This window comes from Chenopodium album, chromosome 16 (genome assembly GCF_948465745.1).
Source record: "Chenopodium album chromosome 16, dcCheAlbu1.1, whole genome shotgun sequence".
Taxonomy (NCBI): Eukaryota; Viridiplantae; Streptophyta; class Magnoliopsida; order Caryophyllales; family Amaranthaceae; genus Chenopodium; species Chenopodium album.
The window spans coordinates 48,846,506-48,869,594 of record NC_137849.1 but is presented as its reverse complement, the minus strand read 5'-3'; the positions used below and the strand labels follow the sequence as shown (position 1 = coordinate 48,869,594).

General features: G+C 34.6%; 1 long non-coding RNA gene and 3 pseudogenes across 1 annotated transcript; 1 reads left to right on the top strand and 3 right to left on the bottom strand.

Moving 5' to 3' along the window:
• Nucleotides 1-1,133: 1,133 nt before the first annotated feature.
• LOC145586848 (hydroquinone glucosyltransferase pseudogene) lies at nt 1,134-2,994 on the bottom strand (annotated as a pseudogene).
• Nucleotides 2,995-11,055: 8,061 nt separating this feature from the next.
• LOC145585780 (uncharacterized) lies at nt 11,056-12,813 on the top strand. Its single transcript, XR_014100725.1, has 3 exons — nt 11,056-11,292; nt 11,595-11,725; nt 12,608-12,813. It is a non-coding gene; the product is annotated as an uncharacterized LOC145585780 (long non-coding RNA).
• A 606-nt stretch (nt 12,814-13,419) lies between these two features.
• LOC145586846 (hydroquinone glucosyltransferase pseudogene) lies at nt 13,420-15,949 on the bottom strand (annotated as a pseudogene).
• Nucleotides 15,950-16,308: 359 nt separating this feature from the next.
• Nucleotides 16,309-17,967, bottom strand: LOC145586847 (hydroquinone glucosyltransferase pseudogene; annotated as a pseudogene).
• Nucleotides 17,968-23,089: the final 5,122 nt, after the last annotated feature.

The window sequence follows — 23,089 nt, the reverse complement described above, 5'->3', positions numbered from 1 at the left end:
TATCATGTCACAATATATTCCTATCTCAATAATAATACTTTTTATGTTCAAATTTTGTTGGTGTTCAAAGTCTACTCTTTTTGGATGTGAAATTGTGAACAAGACTTATAGACGTGCATATACTAGGACATTTACGAGATGCCCCTAAACATAACAAAAGTAAATACTTGTAATAAAATACTCCATGTTCACATATATATACTCCACTTCAATTCAATATTTCAAGTTTTCAACAGAGCACTTCCTCAGAGTTAATTAATGTTAATTTAAGCTAAGTTTCAGGAAAAAATTAATGCCATTAAACACTTGATTACTTAGAAGGATTAGTTGACAACTATAACAATTAAGATCATTAAAGCCATGCAAGATGATCTTAAGTAACAAAGCATTCCGTAATACGTTATTCCTTAAGAAACACAAAATTTATAAATTTTCAATGCTATAGTTATTGACTTATTGCTATGTATTAATGTACAATCACATGACAGGATGATAAGAGAGTGGGAGTTAGCTCAAATGGTTAGAACTTTCCTCTTGATTTTAGAAGATTATGGGATCGATTCTCATACCCGTTCTCATGGCTCTTTAAACACCAAAAAAAGAAGAAAAAAAATGACAGGATGATAATTACCATATAAATCCATCACAAGTTCACAACCATTATTTGTTTCCTAAACTCCTCACACCTTTTTTTTTTTCTCTCTCTTTATTCAAGGTAGGATGGAAGTTGTCAAATCTTTCTGAAGCAAACACCATCTATCATTATCGACATGTAACATAGGGGTATACTATTGATGCATATATTCCGTGAAGATTTGGCCTCCAACAACCAAGCAATTTCCATGAAATAGGCCAAAAGAGTAGCAGACGCCAATTCCATTGTACTGTATATATTTGCATTATTATTGCAGAATGATTTTTAATTTCTACAGTTACCAATGCAATTTTACCTGTTAAAAATGGGGTCCATTTATCTCTATTATTTTGCATTTTTGGCCCAGGCCTTGTCACTTGCCAATCTGTAGCATATATATGCATCCAATTCTCAACAACTACCCTACCATTTTATTTTTATTTTTTTGAACACCCTCTACCATTTTTATTTAAAAGTAGGTAGAATCGAATTGAAAAAAAGGAGTAAATTATTCCAGAATAAAGTTTATTTATAACAAAATAATTGATCAAATTTAATACTCTGTACAATCATGTCCTGTTACACACTAGGACTACGACTGAAGAACTACTATTGGCATGATTATAATATTAATGGCAATTAAAAGGATAATAATTATTAATAATAATAAACAACAAATTGAAGGGGCCTAATTTAACAGAGAAAGGATGAGAAAAGTTTGTACATTCACACGCACTACTAAAGTATGGGATGGACTTTTTTACTTGTTTTCTTCATGCAAATTATTGTGACTTTAGTTTAGTGAGACATCCACTTTTGAACCACTTCACAAAGTGCCTTTGTGGATGAACCATTTTCTCCAACCACTCTATTGGCTGCTTCCTTCAACTCGTTCATTCGATTTCGGATTTTCTTCCCTTCTTCACCTTCCATTAGACCTTTAACGACCATCGCTATCTCCCCTCGCCCAATCAGTCCATTCTCGTCGGCTTTAGGCTTTAGCGCGATCTTTATACCCTCGTTCAGCAGTACCGCATTCATCTTCTGCTCAGCATAGAGTGGCCATGCTATCAAAGGCACACCATGCACCACGCTCTCTAAAGTCGAGTTCCAACCACAATGAGTTAGAAACCCGCCAGTTGCCATGTGGCTAAGTATTTTAACTTGCGGTGCCCACATGGGAATAACTAGGCCCCGCTCCTTGGTCCTATCTAAGAACCCTTTAGGCAAAAAGTCTAGAGGGTTATTTGGATCACCCTCGACGCTAAAAAACGTAGCATTAATAGTTTTCTCATTAGGACTCCTTAGAACCCACAAAAATCTTTGCTCACTCATTTCCAAACCATTAGCCAACTCATTTATTTGATTATGCGAAAGGGTCCCACCACTCCCGAACGAAACGAATAAAACCGATCCACGTGGCTGCTCATCCAACCAATTCAAAGACTCACACTTGTCAACCTTCTCATCATCACTCGACCGGGTCTGAACCAGCGGTCCAACAGGGTAAACCGGAGGTCTTCCAGGTTCATTGTTTTTCAAATATTTCAAAGCCCCCTCTTCCAACTCGTCAAATGAATTTACAAAAATACCCTCGGCTAAATTATACCTCTCAGCATGATGAAGTGTCCATTTATACGCATCGTTTTGTTTATCCTGAACCGGGTCCAATAGATATTTACCGTGAACCGGAGTACAGCCGGGTAATAAAACCGGTTCTTGCATGTCCTTAAACTCGCATGAAACTTGATCATCAAGTTCCGGAAGATGTAAGAACAAAGACAAACACATAGCCGTAGATGGGAAATATATATACGGCTTCATCCCAAACTCAGGTGCCACCTCGAAGGCGTCCGTCCCAAAGAGGTCGCCAACGAGGGCGACGAGGTTATGGTTCGAATCATACAACTCCTTAAGGTGAGACCGAATGGCGGGAACGGACCGGGCGAGCGTGAGACTAAACGTAGTCTCAATCTTAGCATCGGAGGGTAAGTCGTCTAAATTGACGGGTGGGAGGAAGGTGGAGGAGGTACGGTCCTCTGGAAGGGCCGCCAACGCGGTCTTTTGTGCCTCTGTTGGCGGCCCTAAAGTTGGGATTATTATAGACAATTGTAACTCTGGAGTAATTTGGATAATTCTCTTTGCAAATTCTACTAAGGGAATTAGGTGTCCCATCCCAGGTGTTGGGATGATCACTACCTGAGGGGGTGAATTTTGATGGGATTCCATTTTTATTTGATTTAATTTGTTGATTCACAAAAGAATGAAACAAATTAATAAAGAGGAGAATGAATTTTTTAATTTGTGGGATAATTGTAGTTTTATGATGTTGGAAAGTTTTGTAGAATTTTAGTGGTTGAGAAAGAAAAAGATTATGAGGGTGCTATTTATAGAAAACACAGCTTATGATTTTAATAATTAAAAAAAAAATACGATTATTATTAATAGTAATAGAATATAAATTTTTTAATGGTAAAAATAAAATAGTAATAGTATAGTGGTACGAGACTAATGGTGTGCGTGTGGGGATGTAAGACTATAACAAGATAAGTCATATATGCTGGTATAAGTTAATGGGGACTTGTCAAAATATAATAATCAAAATTGTGACATAAAAGAAACATATCATGTTCACTATATTGTTAATTTGTTGCTTATATCCCATATTTATTTATGGAGGATTATTTCGGTGGGGTTTTATTTTGCATATTTTTGGACATTATTGTTGATTCAAAGAGAAATAATGATTCGTATATAGTTGTTGGAATTTATATAAACGTGATGAATTGAATTAGAATTAGAGTTTTTTAAATAGAAGATGAGACATTATGAATAATTGAGATGGCTATAAGTTTTTTTTTTTTTTTTTTGGAAGGAGATGGCTATGGCTATAAGAATTTTACCCAAAAAGGAAGGAGAATTCAATTGGGTTGAATTATTGTATATTATACCTTACTATTAAGGAAATGTAAGATTAATGAGAGGTTTTCGCCTTTTCGGCACCTCATTCCTCAACCTACACCAAATACAATTAGTATTAAATCATAAAAAAAAAAAATAATAACTTTCAACATAATCCAGCCTAAAAGGGAAAGATATCCACGATCATAAAAAAAAATGTATAACACACACAAAAAAAAAAAAAAAAAAAAAAAAAAAAAAAAAAACTATATGTATACCACACACACACAAAAAAAAAATAAAAATAAAAATAAAAATAAAAAAAATAAATAAATGAAGTTACTTTGTTACACCTCACTAGATTAGGCTCGTGCGATGCACGATTTTTAACATTAATTTACGATTTTAACAATCTTTTTAGCTTATTTGTGTGTAATATGTACGTAGTACAAATAATTGAAGCAAATTATAATAAAATTGATAAATTAATAAAGAGTGGAAACCCCAATACATATAATCTGTGTAAAATATACGGAATAGGAGAAAAAGATAATGTTTATAATAAAATGAAATAGTAGGAGAAAATTGCATAATTAGTCTATTTAAATATAAAATTTGTTAGGAAAATGTATAAATAATTTACAATTTTTAAATTTTTATTTATGTTAAAAAAATAATAATGTCATTATTAGTTTTGACGGAAATTTTTTTTATGAGAGGTTGACATGTGGAAAGTAATGACATCAGCGGTAATTATTTTAGTTATATTTATAAATTCCTCAACCTACATTGAATTTCACCACAATCATGTAAATTACAAAAAAAATAAAAAATAAAGGAACTAAATCTTCCAGAAAAAAAAAAAATCAGTTTATTTGTTCCTACAATTATCCTAGTACTTGTATTTTGTATCATTCACAACCAATGGAAAATGAAACTCAACGCTAAAAAGTTGTCCCTAGTATTATTTAGATATCAGCCAGCTGAGCACAGGTGCATTGTATGATTTAATTTGTATCCCTTCTATCCAAGAGTAGTTCGCCGTTTTTCGAATGATGTACCCCGAGCACAGATACATTACATCAAATACCTTGTATATTCAAGAATATGGGCCTTTATTAAAAAGAACTAGCCTTCTGGCCCGTGCAATGCACGGCTTGTTCATAAAAATTGCATTGAGAGATGAGTGAGAAAATACCAATAAATTATTATGATTATTGTAATATGTAAATGAAAACATAATTAAAGAAATACAAATTTTGGGACTTTAATTTGAAATGAGACTTAATAGAAAGAAGATGGAGGGACTAAAATCAAAAAGAGAAAATAAAAAGGTTGAATTAAAGAGAGGAGATGAAGATGAAGTGTTTAATAAAAGAGTTAAGAAAAATTGTATAATTGAAAATAAAAAATGTAAAACGACATGTGGCACATTGAGTTGAAAAGAATAGAGAAGTGTAATAGAATGGTGACATATGTCTTTTTTGGTTTGCTTTTTTAAATACTAAGTATAGATTCGTTCATTTTTGTTCTTCTTATATACTCTGCATAAATCAAGCAAATTTTAGTGGAGTTGGTGGAAAACTTACCTTATAAATTTATGGTCACGAATTTGAAATCTATTAATAGGGTTATTTATGAGGGCAAAAAGTCCAAGTTGTTGATTACTCACAAGCTATAATTATGATTTCAATTTTTATATGAGTAATTTTTACAAAAAGAAAAATTATCATTGATCAAAATGGTGTCTTAATATAATAATACAGGTTAAATATAACACTTGAAAAGACCTAAGTTTGTTGTTCATATTAGGGGGCATTTGGTTCGCAAACTGGTATGGCGGAGTTGGAATTAGGAATGAAACCATAGTGGTATGGGTTTGGAATTTGATTCTTAATACCATATGTTTGGTATGATTATAGAATGCAATTTTTTTTTTTATTTGATACCTAAAAGTATGGGAATGAGTCAAACCCACCTCCTCCCAAGATTTCTAAACCCCATACCTTGGGGGTTTGAGGTATAGGTTTGAAACTCTTAAAATCATAAAACAAATATAATGTATGGGTTTAAACCATTCTTAACACATACCTTATACCTTAATTATGCGAACCAAAACACCTATTTAATAAACATAGTAGGATTATTTATCAATAAATGGGTATAAACATCTAGCCATCTAGGTAAGACTTTTTTAAAACAGGAATATACTCGTCATTAAATTGACTTTGAAAAAACATGATCATGATCAAGATTGTATGTCTTGTGCTCCGTACTTTATCTATATTCTCGAATTTCTGAAAGAATCTAAATAAAAGATGTTTTTCTGTTTTTTTATTTATTATTATTATTTTTTTTTATAGAGATAAAGAAAAGTATAAAGTGCAAAGTATATACAAAAAACTTTACATCAATGTATGTAATTTTCAATCACGATGTGTTCATGTGCAAAGATTGTTTTTTGAGATTGATTATCCTTTTTCCAATATAATATGCAAAGTATGTCGTTAGATGATAGCTTTATAATCATATAATTTTAATAATTAGTCAATAATTAATTTAAATAACTTTATTTTATTCTTTCAACCTCCTTATATACTTTAGAAAATTGGTTCGGCTGCTGTCCAAAAATGGCGTACTCGCCTAGCTTGGATTATTGTGTGACGTCGTTGAAGAGGCCAATGATGGAGACCATGAAAGGCACTCTCTTTGAACAAGTTCACAGAAAGCGAATTTTATGCGTGATGGTGACATTATTCTTACGTAAGCCTTTTGTTGTAATTAACATATGTCAAACCCAATTTGAGTTTGTACTTTGTATACATCCAATTATTATGAGATGAGAACCTTCACATAAATTGCCAGATCGATATCAATGTACTTGGTAGGCCGTAGGCCTGTACTAGTCTTTAGTATGAATGAAACAATGACTTATTAGATCGAAACCTTATGAAAATCAAGATGATTAACTTTTTGATGGTGAATGCGAGAAAAGAGAAAATTTTCACCCCAAAAAGATCTTAGTGACAAGACTAATTCAAACTTGTAAACTCTCCTCACAAGACCAATAAGATTATTTTACGCTTGACCAATAATCTATCTCAATCGAGGTATGGTTGATATATAATGTGATTAACAATTAAAAAGAGTTTTAGGATGTAATTGAGAGATAAAGCAAGTAACTCGAAATATGACTACCAATTCAATTCATACATACGAAGTGTAGTTTAGTTAGATAAGGGACACTCAATTTAATTCATTTACTAGTGCTCATTAATTGGAATAATTGGTATCATGATGTTGTAAATTTATTGTTTTACCTTTTTTTTTTCTTTTTTTTTTTTTTGTGACCCATGTTATAGCAAAACTAACATAAATGAAAACAAATAATGTTATATAGAAATTTATTAAGATTGTGAAATTGGACATTGTTCCTATTATACTCTCATACAGAGTATTTATCATTGATTCATTCAGTATTCAAATATTTATTTTTAATTTATACATAAGATAAAATTTAAGCATATTTTAAGGGTTGCATATGAATCGTATTAAATTAAATAAAAATATGTAGTAAATAAAATATTAAGGGAACAATCTATAAATAAACTAAAATAACAACTGCTAACATCATCACTTTTCAAATTGTACACATGTCAAGTTGTGGTTGAAATTTTTCCCAGCTAAATTCATTGCTGACATCATATTTTTATTTTTATTTTTTACCTTAAATTATTACAATAGTTTTTTTTTTTGAAAATAATTATTATATTATATTATATTATATTTCATATATTATATTATGATGAATTTTATATTATGATGAATTTGAGTTACTATTTGGCTTTAAAATATAATTACTCCCGATTAAAGAGTATTTTATATTGCATAATGTACTTAAATTTATACTCTTTTTTAAAATTAGTTAAATCTAAATAGTATTATAATTAATGATTAGATTTTTATAATTTATCTTATACGATGGACATATATAAAATAAATATTTATTTAAATAAATTTTTTATGTCGTAAATCGCACTGGATAGTTACATATGAGTTTTGGTTTTATCTTGACATGTTGACAACAATAGACAAAAGTGAGTAGGTGACGTGATGATGATCCATGAATGACGCAATACAAAACACTAATGTGCGGGATTCTAGAAGGTGTAGGGGAGCCTTTTGTAGTTTTGTGTACTTGGCCTTGTGTGTATTAAGGGCTCAGGGAAACTACTCGAAAAATCGAAAATCCGGTTTGGGTATTTATTCCGATAATTTGTTATCGGATATGGTTATTGGGTATTTTAAAATTAACGATTATCCGATTCGATAAGCATGTTTTTTGCTTTTTTTCCCTATTTGAATCTATTTTTTGTAAATCTAAAATATTACTTTACTTCATAAATACTGTATAATATCAATGATTAGTAATATTATTAATAATTTGGTCAAAATCATACGATATTGTTGTTAATTAGTGGTAAATTATATCATAATAACTATATAATTAAGTTTAATTATCATTATTGGATATCTTATTGGGTACCCGATAACTGATCCAAAAATCCGGGTGCCAGAAGTCCGGGTACCCGAATTTATTGGTTCAAGTTATGGATATTACTTTTAGGGATTTTGGTTATCGGGTACCCGAACCGTTAGTACTAACGGTGCGGGTACCCGTCCCATGCTCACCCATAGTGTGTATGATGAATAATGATCCATACTACCTGCATATATTCCATGTGTTGTTTTTCTCATATCAACCTCCTTTCCTCCCGCTAACTTTCCTCTTTGCCATAAAAATAAAATTATATACGGAGCAACTTATTTCTTTACCAAGTTAAATACTTTTCCCGTTTCTTTCTAGATGTATCACTTTTTAAATAAAAAAGTTTCAAATTAGATACATCATTTTCCTTTTAATTATCAAATTTTTTCTGTCTGTCTCGTATTATGTTCTCCCTCTCTCATTTGCAAAAACTACCTAAGAGTTCACGTGATTTGTAAAATGATGCATCTAAAAAAACAAAGAAATTATTTATTCTCCCAACGAGAGAGATTGTTCAGATGTTGAAATTGACACTTTAAAGATTTGTTCCTCACTGTCAAGAATGAGGTTTATATAAAGACATGGGGAATAATGATTTTTAAAAGCGTGATGAAGTCAGTAGAAAAATTATATACTTGTACTTCGTAGGTAACTGTGAGACCAAATTTGTAAAGGAAAAAGTAGGATACAAAAACTTGTGAAAAAGTAATTAAAGCAAGTAATTTGAACCACAAAGTATACATTAATAGCATTACTTATAGCTAATGTGGGACATTAAATTTGTTGTATTTATAGAAGTTTAATTTGTTGTATTTATAGCACTTGAGCTCAAACTTCCCAACATATTATATTAAGGTACTCTCTTCGCCTTTAATTACATTTCTATTTATAACATTTATTACTCACATAATAAAGAGAAATATACATGTAGTTAAGGGACGGAGGGAGTAATAAAATAAGTGTAATAAGTGTATATGTGAAGAATCACATCACAAAATAGATCTTACAACATCAAACTCATATATTGGTACATTCCTTGGCCTTTGGCAACATCCATTCAGAAGCAACATCATTTAACAATTTTGTGGAATCTCCGGTATCACTAATAGGACTTTTAGCACAATCACTCAATTCTTCCATTTGATTACGAATTCTCTTCCCATTTGCACCTAACATCAACTATTTGATAACTTTAGCAACATGATCCACTTCAACTATACCATACTCGTTGATCTCAGGCCTTAGTGCCACCTCTAGTCCTTCCTCGAATATAGTTGCATTCATCTTTTGCTCCGCATAGAGGGGCCATGCAATTAAAGAGACAACATGTATTACACTCTCCAAAATCGATTTCCATCCACATTGAGTCAAAAACCCACCTGTTGACTTGTGACTTAGCACCTCGATTTGTGAGGCCCATGATGAGATTAAAAGCCCACGATCCTTGGTCCGATCGACAAACCCATTAGGCAAGAGTCCAAAAGGTTCATCTTGATCATGGCCATTATAGTATTACCCAAAAGACGATTCTTCATTTGGGCCTTTAACAACCCACAAAAACTTCACCTCACTTTTCTCCAGCGCAATTGCTAATTCACTTAGTTGATAACGACATCAAGCTCGTCGGTCTTTACGTGGGAGAGGTCAATAGGAGGGAGGTAGACGTAGGAAATGACATTTGGGAGGGAAGAAAGCGAGGAAGTTTGTGCTTCACTAGGTTGATCATTGACCCTAGAAGGAAGTATAATTGTAATGGTGAAGTTGAAACGTGATATTAAGAGTTTAGCTAACTCAACGAATGAAATGAGATGTCCTATCCCAGGACTTGAGATTATCGCAACATTTAGTTGTTGTTTTTGTTCCATTGTTTTAAGTTAGTTTTGAACTAACGAAAAATGGAATGAGTATGTAATAATGTATAATGGGTTGAATAATGTTAGATTTTATGGTGTAGACAACTATCTAGTGTTAAATTGTTCAAAAAAAAAAAAAAAAAAAAAAAAAAACTAGTGTTAAATTGACTTCTCATTTAATTAGGCAGTTAGGATAGCACTCGTGCAATGTATGGATTTCACAATAATTTATCTTTGGATTTTTTAAAATTTTGTTTTCATATTTTTTTGAGTTCAAAATGTTCATAAGTTCACTTTGTTTGACCTCAACTATGCTAACAACTCCTATAAAGACTCCAACAACCTAAAATCAGCATAAATTACAATATAATAGGTATTGTATCTATTTAAAATTCATTACCTAAATAATAGCTATTACCTATTTAAAATTAATTAGGATTTTATTTAAAAAAAGAATAACATTTGAGCAGGAAATCTTTACATGAGAAAGCGCCACGTATACAATTTTGAAAAAAAGATGACATCAACGATTGTTACTTTACTATTAGTTATAGATAGATGTTATATGTATTCATAATACACGATTACACACGTTGTCTTCTTAGAGCAACTTGCTAATTTATTTTTTGTTAATAAGCTAAGGCAACCAAAATAAATTATTGTTGTTTGATTGTTATTCTTAAATAAAGGATCATACATAGGACTATAGGAGTAAACAAAGAGGATTAATGACTTTTGGTCTATTTTATTACTTTTATAATATAAAAATGATATAATCTTTTTTACAACATACGTTACTGTATTATTTTACTTTTATTTTATGATATGTACAAAGTACCATCGTTCTGTTGTTGCGTATGATTGATATAGTATTGAATATAGTGCTAAAATCAGTTATAAGTTCAAAATCATCAATAACTATATACTAAAAGTGAAATCAAGAATGACATTTCCTATTAACACCCATTTTATTTTTCGTTATTACGCAGATTTAAATGAATCCAAATATTTGCTGACTTGAAAGCGACCCGACCTGAAATGACCTGACCGCCCGTTGCCAGGCTCATGCCTTCTTTCCCCAAAAAAAAAAAAAAAAAAAAAAAAAAAAAAAAAAAAAAAAAAAAAGGGGAAAATGTTTACGGAATATCTAAGTTTGGGTTTAGCCAAGGCCTGGGTAATATCTAAATCAAAGCCCATAATGTAAATTTGGAATTGGAGTTTTCGTCAATGGGATTCGTCCTAATCTCAGTATCTTCCATCATCAAATCGACAAATCTTCTCCAATTTTGAGTTTGCTTGAATTTCGATTTAAGTTTTCTACTTCCCCCAAATTTTTCGTTCATCTTCATATTCTGGTAATTGCTCTTCAATTTCTATTTTCCGTCCTATTTTCCCTTCTAATTAATCATAGATTCAGCTATGTTCATGTGTATTGATGATATATTAATGTAATTTAGGTTTTGATTTACCTGTTTCAATTTCTGGTAATTTAGTTGAGCAATTTAGCTTTTGTTACCAAATTTAGATTTAAGCTGAATGTTCAGAGTTGAATTAGTATTTATTTGAATCTTTTCTGGAAATTTCGGTAAGTATTTCCAGATTCTGGTGATCACATAATCAATGTTTTTTCTTCCTTTTTTTTTGATGAATATAAAAGGAGAAAGAAGAAAGAGAATTTTCGGAAACAAGATGATATACAGAAAGTGGAGTCTGTTGACCAGCACTGCCGTGATCACCAGTGGCATTGTTGGCGCCGTTGTCATCGGCAATCTCCTCTTTGTTCGTGAGGTTCGACATTCTTCTATCTAATCCTTTCGCTTTCGGTTTTGGTTTTGATTTTGATTTTGATTTTGCTGGATGTTATATTATTCATGGTTGGATGGTTAAGCTAGACATCATTATAATTATAATAAACTGACTATGAATCTATGATGACTGATGAGTAGACTGAATAATTAAGGCGAATTCAAGATAAATACTTAAGCTGAGGGTTTTTGATGGCATCGTTTTTCCTTTGTTAGCATTGGCCTCGGCATAAATCATTAATAAAGAGTTTCAAATTCACTTCAGCTTGTTGTCTATTGTTTGCCCTTCTTTTCGTTCTTGCGAATCTTTTATGCTAAAACTATCGTTTAACTGAAGCAAATAATGGTTTTGAGTAGTGTGGGATCCAATCCTGTAGTTAAGTTTTACATTTTTCAATGGCAGCATTGTTTTAGGAATTGTCCTCCAGAGGATTGGTTTCTAACATTGGTTTGACATCTTCTCAACTTTAAAGCCCGACGATTGTTTCGATATATATCCAAATCTATGACACCTTCTCTCGTGTCTCAAAATAACTGGAGTTAAGTGTTTGTTGCTTCATGTGTAGCATTCTTTTGATTTTTATGGAAACCGCTAAGGAACAGATTCCTTTCTGAATAGTCTAATCTAGTATGAGATATAACTGTAGAATAATGGTGACTTAATTTGTTGAAATCTTTTGATGATTAGAGATTAAGGTTCTCTTTGTGGGATCAGGGAGAGTAGCTTGCTAGTTTTCTTGAATGCTTATTAAATACAGTGTATGAAATTCTTGGAATGTTTGAAGCATCCTTATATCGTAAAATGTTTATGATGATAGACCATTTCATTTTAATATTTTGTTTAACCGTGGTTTTTTAAATTTAGGATCCTCTCATGAAGCCAGTGCCAACGAAACAGAATGAGTCTTCATCACAGTAGATCTGTTTTGTAAGTCTTGTGCTAAGAATATTCTGAGTTTTTTTCCTCGTGTTTTTCAGTTTATCTTGTGAGTTGGAACTGATGGATTAAATGTTGGGTTGTCTGAGAAGTGGTTTTATATTCGAATAAGCTTTGCTTTGTGATTATTGAAATTATTTGACATGTCATCCCTTCAAAATTATAAATGAAAAGTGCCTTGTTGAATCATTTTGCCTTATTACCCTTGCCTTTTCATCGTATTTCCTTTTTTTCTGGTCGGATTGATGATTAGCTGGCGCTGTCTCTGGTGGATAAATGGATACATCGCTAATGTTTACGAAGTAATTATTTTTCACTTTGTGATTGTAAGATGTCTGCATGTTTATAGGCATAAAGTTTTTGGGGTGCTTTGTTCTATTGTAGATACTTAGTCAAGCATAGTTTCTTTCATATCTTGTGTGAGTTGTGTTGATATGTGAGTTTCCAATTGAAACCTTTTTCTACTCCAAGTACTGGACTAAGTAACATGAAATAAGAGGCCCTGGAAAATGGGAGGTTGTTGAGGGCTGTCAATTAGTTATACACTCGGCATAGAATTACTAATCACACCCTATTTTAGATGTTCGAACAAACTTGTCATTGAATTTCTTAAGATGCTGTTACTTTGAATGATGCATAGAAACTGCTGATGATGCACTGATTATGAGGACTCCTTTGGTGAAATCCTTGTTTAACTTAAAAACAAGGGTTAGAATAAGCTGTCTAGTACTATGAAATTTGTGAAAATTGGTAAATTTAATTCAAACTTCAAACAACTAATACATGTTGTGACATTGCCTAACAAGTTATTCATTGTATCTCTCTTAAGCGGTAAGCTGGTAATACAGTAAAAAAGAAAATAAATGAAAATGTTTGGATTAGGGTTGAAGACGAATAAAGAGATGAGAGGCAGTGCGCTGTTGTAGTGACCAAGGGAGGAGGTACGGAGTTGTGTAAAATGAGGGTACCATTATTACCTCATCTCATTATCACCTCGTTTTTGGAATTTAGACTTTGTTACTCTTTGATAAACTTTGCCTATTCAAAACACACCAAGTGAGAGTGGTTTCACCTAGCAACTTCATGGAATCCCCATTTTCACTCGTAGCCTTCTTAGCTGAATCACTTATTTTCTTCATCCTGTTGTAAGCAGTCTTTCCTTCTTCACCCTCCATCAAATCCTTAACAACTTTGACAATTTCTTCAGCCTCAACAAGACCATGTTCGTTTGCATTAGGCCTTAGAGCCACCTTAAGCCCTTCAGTCAACATAACCGCATTCATCTTTTGCTCAGCATAGAGTGGCCATGCAATTAAGGGTACTCCATGAACTATGCTTTCAAGAATCGAGTTCCATCCACAATGAGTCAGGAATCCTCCTATTGCTTTATGGCTTAGTATCTGAATTTGTGGCGCCCAAGATGGGACCAATAGACCGAGTTCCTTAATTCTTTCAACAAGTCCTTTGGGTAGGAACTCATATTGACTTTCTTGTTTACTAGAGCTGATTGTTGACCCTAAAGAGCACTTCTTGTCGGGGCTTTTAACAACCCATAAGAACTTATGCCCACTTCTCTCAAGCCCAGTGGCCAGCTCATTAAGTTGCTCATACGACAGAGTTCCCCCACTTCCAAACGACACAAATACAACTGATAGGGGTGGCTGCTGGTCCAACCACATCAAGCACTCTGCTCAATCCTCAACCAGACCTGAACTTGATTGAATTATTGGTCCGATTGGGTAAACTGGAGGCCAATCTGGGTCTTCAGTTTGGAAAGCATGTATAGCACCTGGCTCCAGATCAAGAAAAGAATTGACAAATATTCCCTCAGCCCTCATATATTGCTTCATATGATGAAGCACCACCCTGTAGCTATCATCTTTATGATTCTGAGCAGACTCTGCGAAGTCTTTTCCATGGAGTGGCACACACCCAGGCAAAATCAACGGTTCAGGCATATCCTTGTACTCACACTCTTATCATTGTGTCTAACTTGGGCAAATGAAAGGCAAACAATAAAGTCATAGCCGATGAAGTGAAAAACAAGTAGGGGGGAATATTAAGCTCCCTTGCAACCTCAAAGAGATCAGTGCCAAATAAATCAGTTACAAGTGCAACAACCTGGGCCTGTTGGACCAGAGAACTCAATACGGACCGGATGGAGGAGAGAGAGTGGAAGTGGGTGAGGGAGATGGTGGAGTCTTCGGTCGCATCTTGAGGTATATGAGTTGGGTTTAGGGGAGGGAGGAAGGAGTAGGAGATGAGCTTAGGAAGGGAGTCAAGGAAGGAGAGTTTAGCTTCAGTGGGAGGAAGTAAGAGCGTGACAGAGAAGCTGAAGTGGGAGGCGAGGAGTTTGGCAAATTCAACAAGTGGGATGATATGGCCTATGCCTAAGCTTGGAAGTATGACTACTCTGGGTTGAGGGAGTTGCTGCTGTCCTTCCATTTCTATCTTTAATCTTTTTGTCAGTATTCTCTTCAGGAAGAGTTCTTATATACTTGATCAATTATTAAACTTAGCTATTCCATTAACTATAAAGTTAAAGAAGATAACTTTAAATATTCCAGGTCTATTTTCACCAATTTTGTATTTAAAATTCTGTCAGATGTCATCGATTTTGTATTTAAAATTCTTTTATCATTCCTGGTATGGTATTTCACAAATTCAATTTGCAAATCATGGGAGACAATCTGGATATGAGAATCCACTTAGCTTAGGTTCTCCACTCTCTTAGCTACTTTCTAATTCTTTCTTCCTAGCAGTAGTAGCTAACTGATGTGCCCTTCAATATTTTGCAAGAGTAGAATGACTGCGTGATGTCCCTTATAATTGTCTTGATTTCCGAAGGTGCATTCTCCCTCTCCGTGTAAGGTGTAACCCTCAGCGTCAGGTCTGTCTTTATCATGGTGGAGGTGGATCTTGGATTTACTGCAGGGTTGCCAAGGCTTAAAGTCTGGGCTAGACTGGATGCAAAGATTCTTGCAGCACCCTCCTTTAACACTACTACTGGTCTTTTAGTACTCTACCCTATGGCTGCCTTACAATGTCTACGATCCCCATTTTTTACACTCGGTTTTTTTACTGAATTAATGGCTGTTGCCTTCTTGCCTATTGTGAGGGTAGTTTTGATTTCCAAGTGGATGGTACGGAGTCTGCGCTTTCTGATATGCTGTTAAGAGTCTAAGCTTCTTCTTGTTCACAATTTATCGATAATTTGATATCTATAATTTCTCTCATAATTCGTATATAAAAACAATTAAGATATGGATTATGTACTTTTCCTAAGGGCTAATAATAAGCATTATTTATGTTTAAAAAAAAAAATTATATATTGATTTTATTATAGGAATTCATGATAAAATTATACGTTGATCGGTTATTTTCAATTGCAACTTATTTGTCGAGTTCTGGCAAAAGTGGCAATCCTGTAGGGGTAGCTATGTTTCCCTTGAAAATTAGCAATTTTTTTTTTAATTTATATTTTTAAAATTTTTATATTAGCCATTTTCATTGTTCCATGTGGGTGGGGTTGGTTCAATGTGAAATTCGGAGTATATTCATTATTCCAACTGTATCACTCCATATCACATGGCAAATATGAATAGGATGATTGTAATACAACTCACCAATATTTAATGCTTTTTTCAATTTCAACCAGACAAAGAAATCTCATTGCTCTAATTATAAAAATAGTTACAGAGATTACAAAACAACTTCTAAAAAAAAAAAAAAAAAAAAAACAGTAAAAGGTAGTCGTTGCCCTCGTCGGTAAACAACAAACAAAAGTTACGTATGTAAAATGTTCTCCAATTAGTTTTAGACTCTTACCTACTTTTGACTCCATTTCTGAGCTACTTGGCTAAGAGTTCTTGTTGAGTCACCATCTTCACTTCTAGTCTTTCTTGCTAAGTCACTCAATTCCTTCATCCTTTCTCTTGCTTTCTTCCCTTCTCCACCTTCCATCAACTCCTTGACAACTCTAGCTATCTCGTCTGCTTCGACAACTCCGCTTTCTTTTGCCTTAGGCCGTAATGCCACCTTGATCCCTTCATTAAGCAACACGGCGTTCATCCTTTGCTCTGCATAGAGAGGCCAAGCAATCATAGGCACCCCATAGACGATACTCTCCAAAGTCGAGTTCCACCCACAATGACTCAGAAACCCACCCGTAGACTTGTGGCTCAAAACCTTTAGTTGCGGGGCCCAAGATGGGACTAAAAGGCCACGATTCTTGATCCTATCCAAGTATCCCTTTGGGAGGAAACCAAATGAATCATCTTTGTCACTACCTTGGGTAAAAAATGAATCGTGACTGGAGTTACTAGGAGCCCTAACCACCCACAAAAACCTTTGCCCACTATTTTCTAACCCAATAGCTAACTCATTAATCTGCTCATTAGATAAAGTCCCTCCACTCCCAAAACAAACAAACAAAACCGAACCTGGTGGTTGTTGGTCCAACCAACTTAAACATTCTAGCCCCTCGCCGGCCTCCCCACCCAAACCGGACTGAATGATTGGTCCGACCGGGTAAATTTCAGGTCTGTTCGGATCCTCGGTTTTCAAGGCATCAATAGGACCCGGTTCAAGGTCCAAGAACGTGTTGACAAAAATTCCCTCAGCTAAAACATACCTCTTGATCTGATAAAGAAAGACTCGATATGCCTCATCTTGACGGTCCTGAGCAGGATCAACAAAATCCTTACCATAGAGCGGCACACACCCGGGTAAAACCAAGGGTTCGACCATATCCCTATACTCACACGACACCGTTTCATGCAACTTAGGCAAGTGGAAAAACGACAGTAAGCAGAACGCATTAGTAGTGAAGTACATGTAAGGTGGGACGTTAAACTCTCGTGCAACATCAAAGTAGTCGGTACCAAAAAGATCAGTAACGAGAGCAACAACATTGGTGAGCGAAGAGAGGACAGAACGAACGTGGGAAAGAGAATGGAAATGAGTCAGATGAATGGTAACTTCATGGGCTACATTAGAAGGTATTAGAGAGGAGTCGACACGAGGGAGGAACGTTGGGGAGATGGCGGGAGGTAAGGCCGAGAGGAAGGTGGTTTGCGCGATGGTGGGTGGAGACGAGGATGGGAGGAGAAGAGAGATTGAGAAGTGGTGGTGGTGGTGGAGGAGCTTGGCGAATTCGACGACGGGGATAAGGTGGCCCACCCCTGGACTTGGGATTACTACTACGTGGGGTTTTGGGTTTGTTTCTTGCATTTTTTGCTTCTTGTGAGTAGGTTTGGATTGTGTATGCAGTGTATTCGTACAAGACAATTGAGTGATGGAGTTTGTGCAAGGGGATTTAGATTTTTATAGGTATCAATTTATGAAGGATAGGAATATCTTTAGTGTTTAGGTTTGGAATGAAGAGGGTCCCAATTGGCCAATTGACTCTCAGATTTGATTATCTCGGACCTTCCGAACAATTTCAATTGATAATAATAATAACAATAATTAATACAGGTATAATTATTGTAATAATAAGGATCTTGCTAACGAGCGCCACGGGGCGTTAGATAAGGATAAATTATATTGGTTGAAATAGTATTAAGTTAGGAATTCATGACAAAATCACGCGTCGTTCGATGTAATTAATGTTAATTTTACTTTAATATTTACACTTTAATTCTCTTATCTAACGCCCCAGGGGCGCTCATTAGATTTTGCCTAATAACAATGCGGAGTACAATAAAATAATACTCTGTAATTATAATAATAATAATAATAATAATAATAATAATAATAATAATAATAATAATAATAATGATACGAAATACCTGTAATTATAAAAATTTAATAGAGATTATGTGATCATTAATTTCACTTTTTCCATACCATCATTGATTTTTAAAGTGATAAGAGTGAATGAGGATAATATTTGTCATTCGTTTTCACGTTTTTACGTCATCTGATTTTTATTAACGGTTGCATTTGCTCCTACCTTCATTTTATTATTATTATTATTATTATTATTATGTGTTATTTACTACGGAGTACACGTAATTATTTAATTTCAATCTCTCTCCTCAGCGCACTATACTTTTCTCTCTCCTAGTTAATGGGCTCTGCATTTTGTGTGCCTTTTCTGTGTAGCATTTAACACGGTGGAAGTATATTTAATTCTTTGTATCCCAATGTTATAATGTACTCGTATTTATTTTTATTTACTTGAATTTTGTTGTATAATATACTGTAGTATCTCATATGAACTTATTTTGTCTACGGAGTTTTTTGTTTTTAACTTGAGGTAATGTTGAGATTTGAAAAAGAAATGACGGCAGAAAATTCATTTTCCAAAAAACAGTGTGCCAAGGACGTTTAAATAAGAAGGCGTCGCTAATAAGATGAGGTTTAATACGTCAGTCTAGCTTCATCTTGCGTGTATATATGATACTCGCAATTTAATAAAACAAACGAAGTTTAATTAGCAGCTTTCTTTAATTGTGTCTTGTACAATTGATATAAACGTAAGTTGACCTTTCATTAGAAAAGATATTATAAATAGAATAGAAGTATATGGTAAGCTAATCACTCAAACAAATTTCTCAAATCCAAAATAGATTGATCCATTATTAGAATGGTGTCCCTCAAATATATGAAGCTATTAATCTTTGGGTTACTACTTATATTCATGGCATCAGTAATGATACTTAATCTCTTCCTTATTCAGTTACTCGTTATTGAATTGCTAACTAAAATTTAGTACTCGTATTAATTAATTAATGTGTCGTAAATTATAACTTTGCAGATTTGGCCATAGGGCAGGGGTGCACCTTGAAAGGATATCGATGTGTAGTAATATAAGCTCATGTTGAAATTATTATTGTTACTATTATTATTATTATTATTATTATTATTATATGGGGAGGATGGACAAATAATAATTTTAAATTCTTGCTGGAGCAATTAAACTTTTCAGCAAAAATGTCAGATATTTTTAGCAGAAAATTCATGACTTTTAGTAGAAAATTCAACGTTTTAAGCAAAACATTAAGATTTTCTAGAAGGGAAATGAATATTCTCACAAATTTCAAACAGAGCAATCAACAATTTCAACAGAAAAAATAAGAATTTTCAAGGAGGTGGTAAGCTTCTTTCGAAAAAAATTTAGATTTTTTGTAGTGCATCAAGATTTTTCAGCAGGAAAATCAGAATTTTCAGTAATTTTCAGTAAGGTGATCATTATTTTCAAAAATCAAGATTTTTTCGATTAGAAAAACCAAGATTTTTCATCTTGGTAGCTAGATTTTTCAGCAATCTAACTCAGCACCAACAAGAAGGAAAAGATGCATCTATGCGCTGCCAAAAATCAAAGTCTCCTTAAAGTCTTAGAACCGCCATGGCACCTCTAAGGCTTGGGGGGCTAGATGTATGAGAGCAACTCTACTATGCTCCATCTCTTGGGGGGTTAGTTATGTGGAATAACTCCCTCCGAGTCATATGACTAATAAACCTGGCTTTTACAAAAATCGTTCCTGCTTTAAGACACTGCTTTCACTCTAAAAAAGAATAGCATATGTTATACAAAACTATTCCTATCCTAAAAAGTTACTTCAAAAGAGTAGCTCAATGACTTCTCTGTCATTTATTCACGCTAATTCTCTACTATGCCAAATATTTGTGTATAACAGATATGAAGTATTAACCGAGTGACATAGAAGAAATTAAAGCATGCAAGACTTGGGTTTAACCAGGCCTTGGTGGAGCATGTCAAGATTCATCCAAGACTTGGAACATGTTAAGATTCAGCTAAGACCCGATCTTAACCAAGTCACACTGAAAGTAGTCTTAACCAGGTCTAGATGAGATGAGAGATTAAAATCTGCAACAACAAGTAGCAACATATCCTCATTCTTCATTTTTGTAAAGGGGATGATAAGTATTTTCTTAAGCTGTGAATTGAATAGTGTCGTTGTTGTGTCATGTTCATACCGGTGTTTGAGATAAACTTGATTTTTTTGTGTTTGGGTCATGTCATTTTGTCGTGTCATGTTAGTTTTGTCAACTCTAGCTCAAAGTTCGCTCCCGAAACTAAGTAGTGAACAATTGGATAGTTGCCCGGTCACAAATTGCAGAGAAACAGTGAAGGGTACCAAGGATCTCTTAGGTACTTTTCTTTGACACTCTTGCAGATAAAAAAGGATAAATTGGAATGACACCAAGGCTCTTTTGGTTCTGCATAACTTGATTCCTCAACATGTAATAAGCTCTCACCATTCTAAGTGAGCGGCATAAAATCAAGCCCTCACCATTCAATGTGAGCAACATATAGAAAAGTCCTCACCATTCTAAGTGAGCGGCATAAAATCAAGTGCTCACCATTTAAAGTGAGTGGCATAAAGTCAAGCCCTCGATTAGCGGGCAGAGGAGTAAAAGAATAAGCCCTTACTCAACACAGTGAATAGTTAGAGAAGGATAAACATCAAAAAGGGTGAGCAAGTGCAAAATGAGCACACTTATAGTCAACAAAGTTAAAACGTGCTAAGCCAGAGCAAGGAGATCAGAGCAGCAAAAGCAAATTTCTCTACTTAAAGCAGGTAATCATCATAATTCCTCGCTTAGGCTCAGCTCGTAATTTTTTCAGCCTACAACGGGGAGTAATCAAAATTCCTCACTCAAATTCAGCTCGTAATTTTTTAGCCTGTAGCAGGAAGTAATCAAAATTCCTCGCTCAAGTTTAGCTTGTAATTTTTCAGCATTCAGCGAGGAGTGATCAAAGTTTCTCATTCAAGCCCAGCTCATAATTTTTCATCATTCAGCGGGGAGTGATCAATTTTCTCGTTTAATCTCGGCTCGTAATTTTTCAGCATTTAGCGGGGAGTGATCAAAATTCCTCACCCGATTTCAGTTCAAATTTTTTCATCATTTAGTGGGGAGTAACCGAAATCCCACCACCAGTCCAGCTCTTCACTTCTTAAATTTCAGCGGGGAGTAGTCAAAATGCCTCGCCTAATTTAGCTGAAATTTCTCAATATTCAACTAGGAGTAACTAAAATTCCACACTAAATTTAGCTCATAATTTCACAAACTTCAAGGGAGAGTAATCATTAATTTCAAGAAGTCAACTCGTCATTTCTTCAATTTCAAGGGGGAGTACTTGAATTTCATCCCCACCAAGTAAAGATCGTTACTTCTTCAACTTCAAGGAGGAGTCGTCATGCCTTCAACGATTTCCTTAAGTCTTAGAACCGCCTAGGAACTTCTAAGACTTGAGGGGCTAGTTGTATGGGGAGGATCAATCAGACGAACTATTAAGCAAGTATCGATTCTGACATGAGTCACCTCATACCATCTCTTAGGGGGCTAGTTGTATAGGGTAGTTCCTGCTGAACTATCTCCAGCTCTTAGCCTCTCCAAGGTTGGCGTGCCTCGACTACCAGTGTGAAACTGCTGAGTCTAAAGGTCACCTAATTCAGTTACCACTAGCCATAGTGGCTCTAAGGGCTCGACTAAGGTGAGTCGGTCACAAGCTCCGGCTGCTAGTTCGACCAGGGTTAGTCAGTCACAGGCTCCGGCTGCCAACTCGACTAGGGTGTGTCGATCACAGGTTCTGGCTGCCAACTCGACCAGGGTGAGTCAGTCACAATCCGACTGCCAGCTCGATCAGTGTAAGTCAGCCACTGTCTGACACTGAAATTAAGGTTATCATACACTATAAATACCTTTCTCTCTCTCTCTCTCTAAGCATATTAAGCTTTCTACTCTCTCAAAAGGCAAACGCTTAGCCATCAAAGATGAGTTCCTCAAAACCACCCCTGAGGGCACTTTACATTCTCTCTCTTGCAGGTCCTCTAGTGGTGCTGACGGAGGCTCAAGTTGTTCAGCCCGAGATCCCAGGATGCTGCCTTAGAATCTAACAGTGCATTCAGTGATTTTAATATTCTCATCGGAGTACACCCAAAACAATAACAATAATAATAACAACAATGACATCAGCATTAGACATCGGTATAATGTTGTTCGTAATATCCTAGTTGATATTTGTTTTTGATCTGAGATTTTTACAAGAAAGGAGATTAACGTTGGGTTGATTGGGGGAACGATAGGGCTCTTCGACCTGCAGAAGCTTTATTCTTGGAACAGAAGACTTGATGTGTGTGTTAACTTGACGAGGTCTTCTCCTCTAACACAATCTGGGTTGTCTGTTTTGTTCTGGTCGTTTTGTGTCGGTTGCTACTCAGTGGTAGCGGGACAAGTATGGGGCACGTTACAGGACTATTGGTTATGGTTTTTCTTCCTTTCTCCTTTTTTCATTAAGGGAATTCGAGAAGGATGTTGCGTTGCTGAAGTGGGTTCAGACGTTCGCTAGGATCCAGGATATAGGTGCTCGTGCAGCTGCTCACATTTTCAGCATGATCGTTAGAGGGGTGGGGGCCCGGGATTATATTTTGGCTC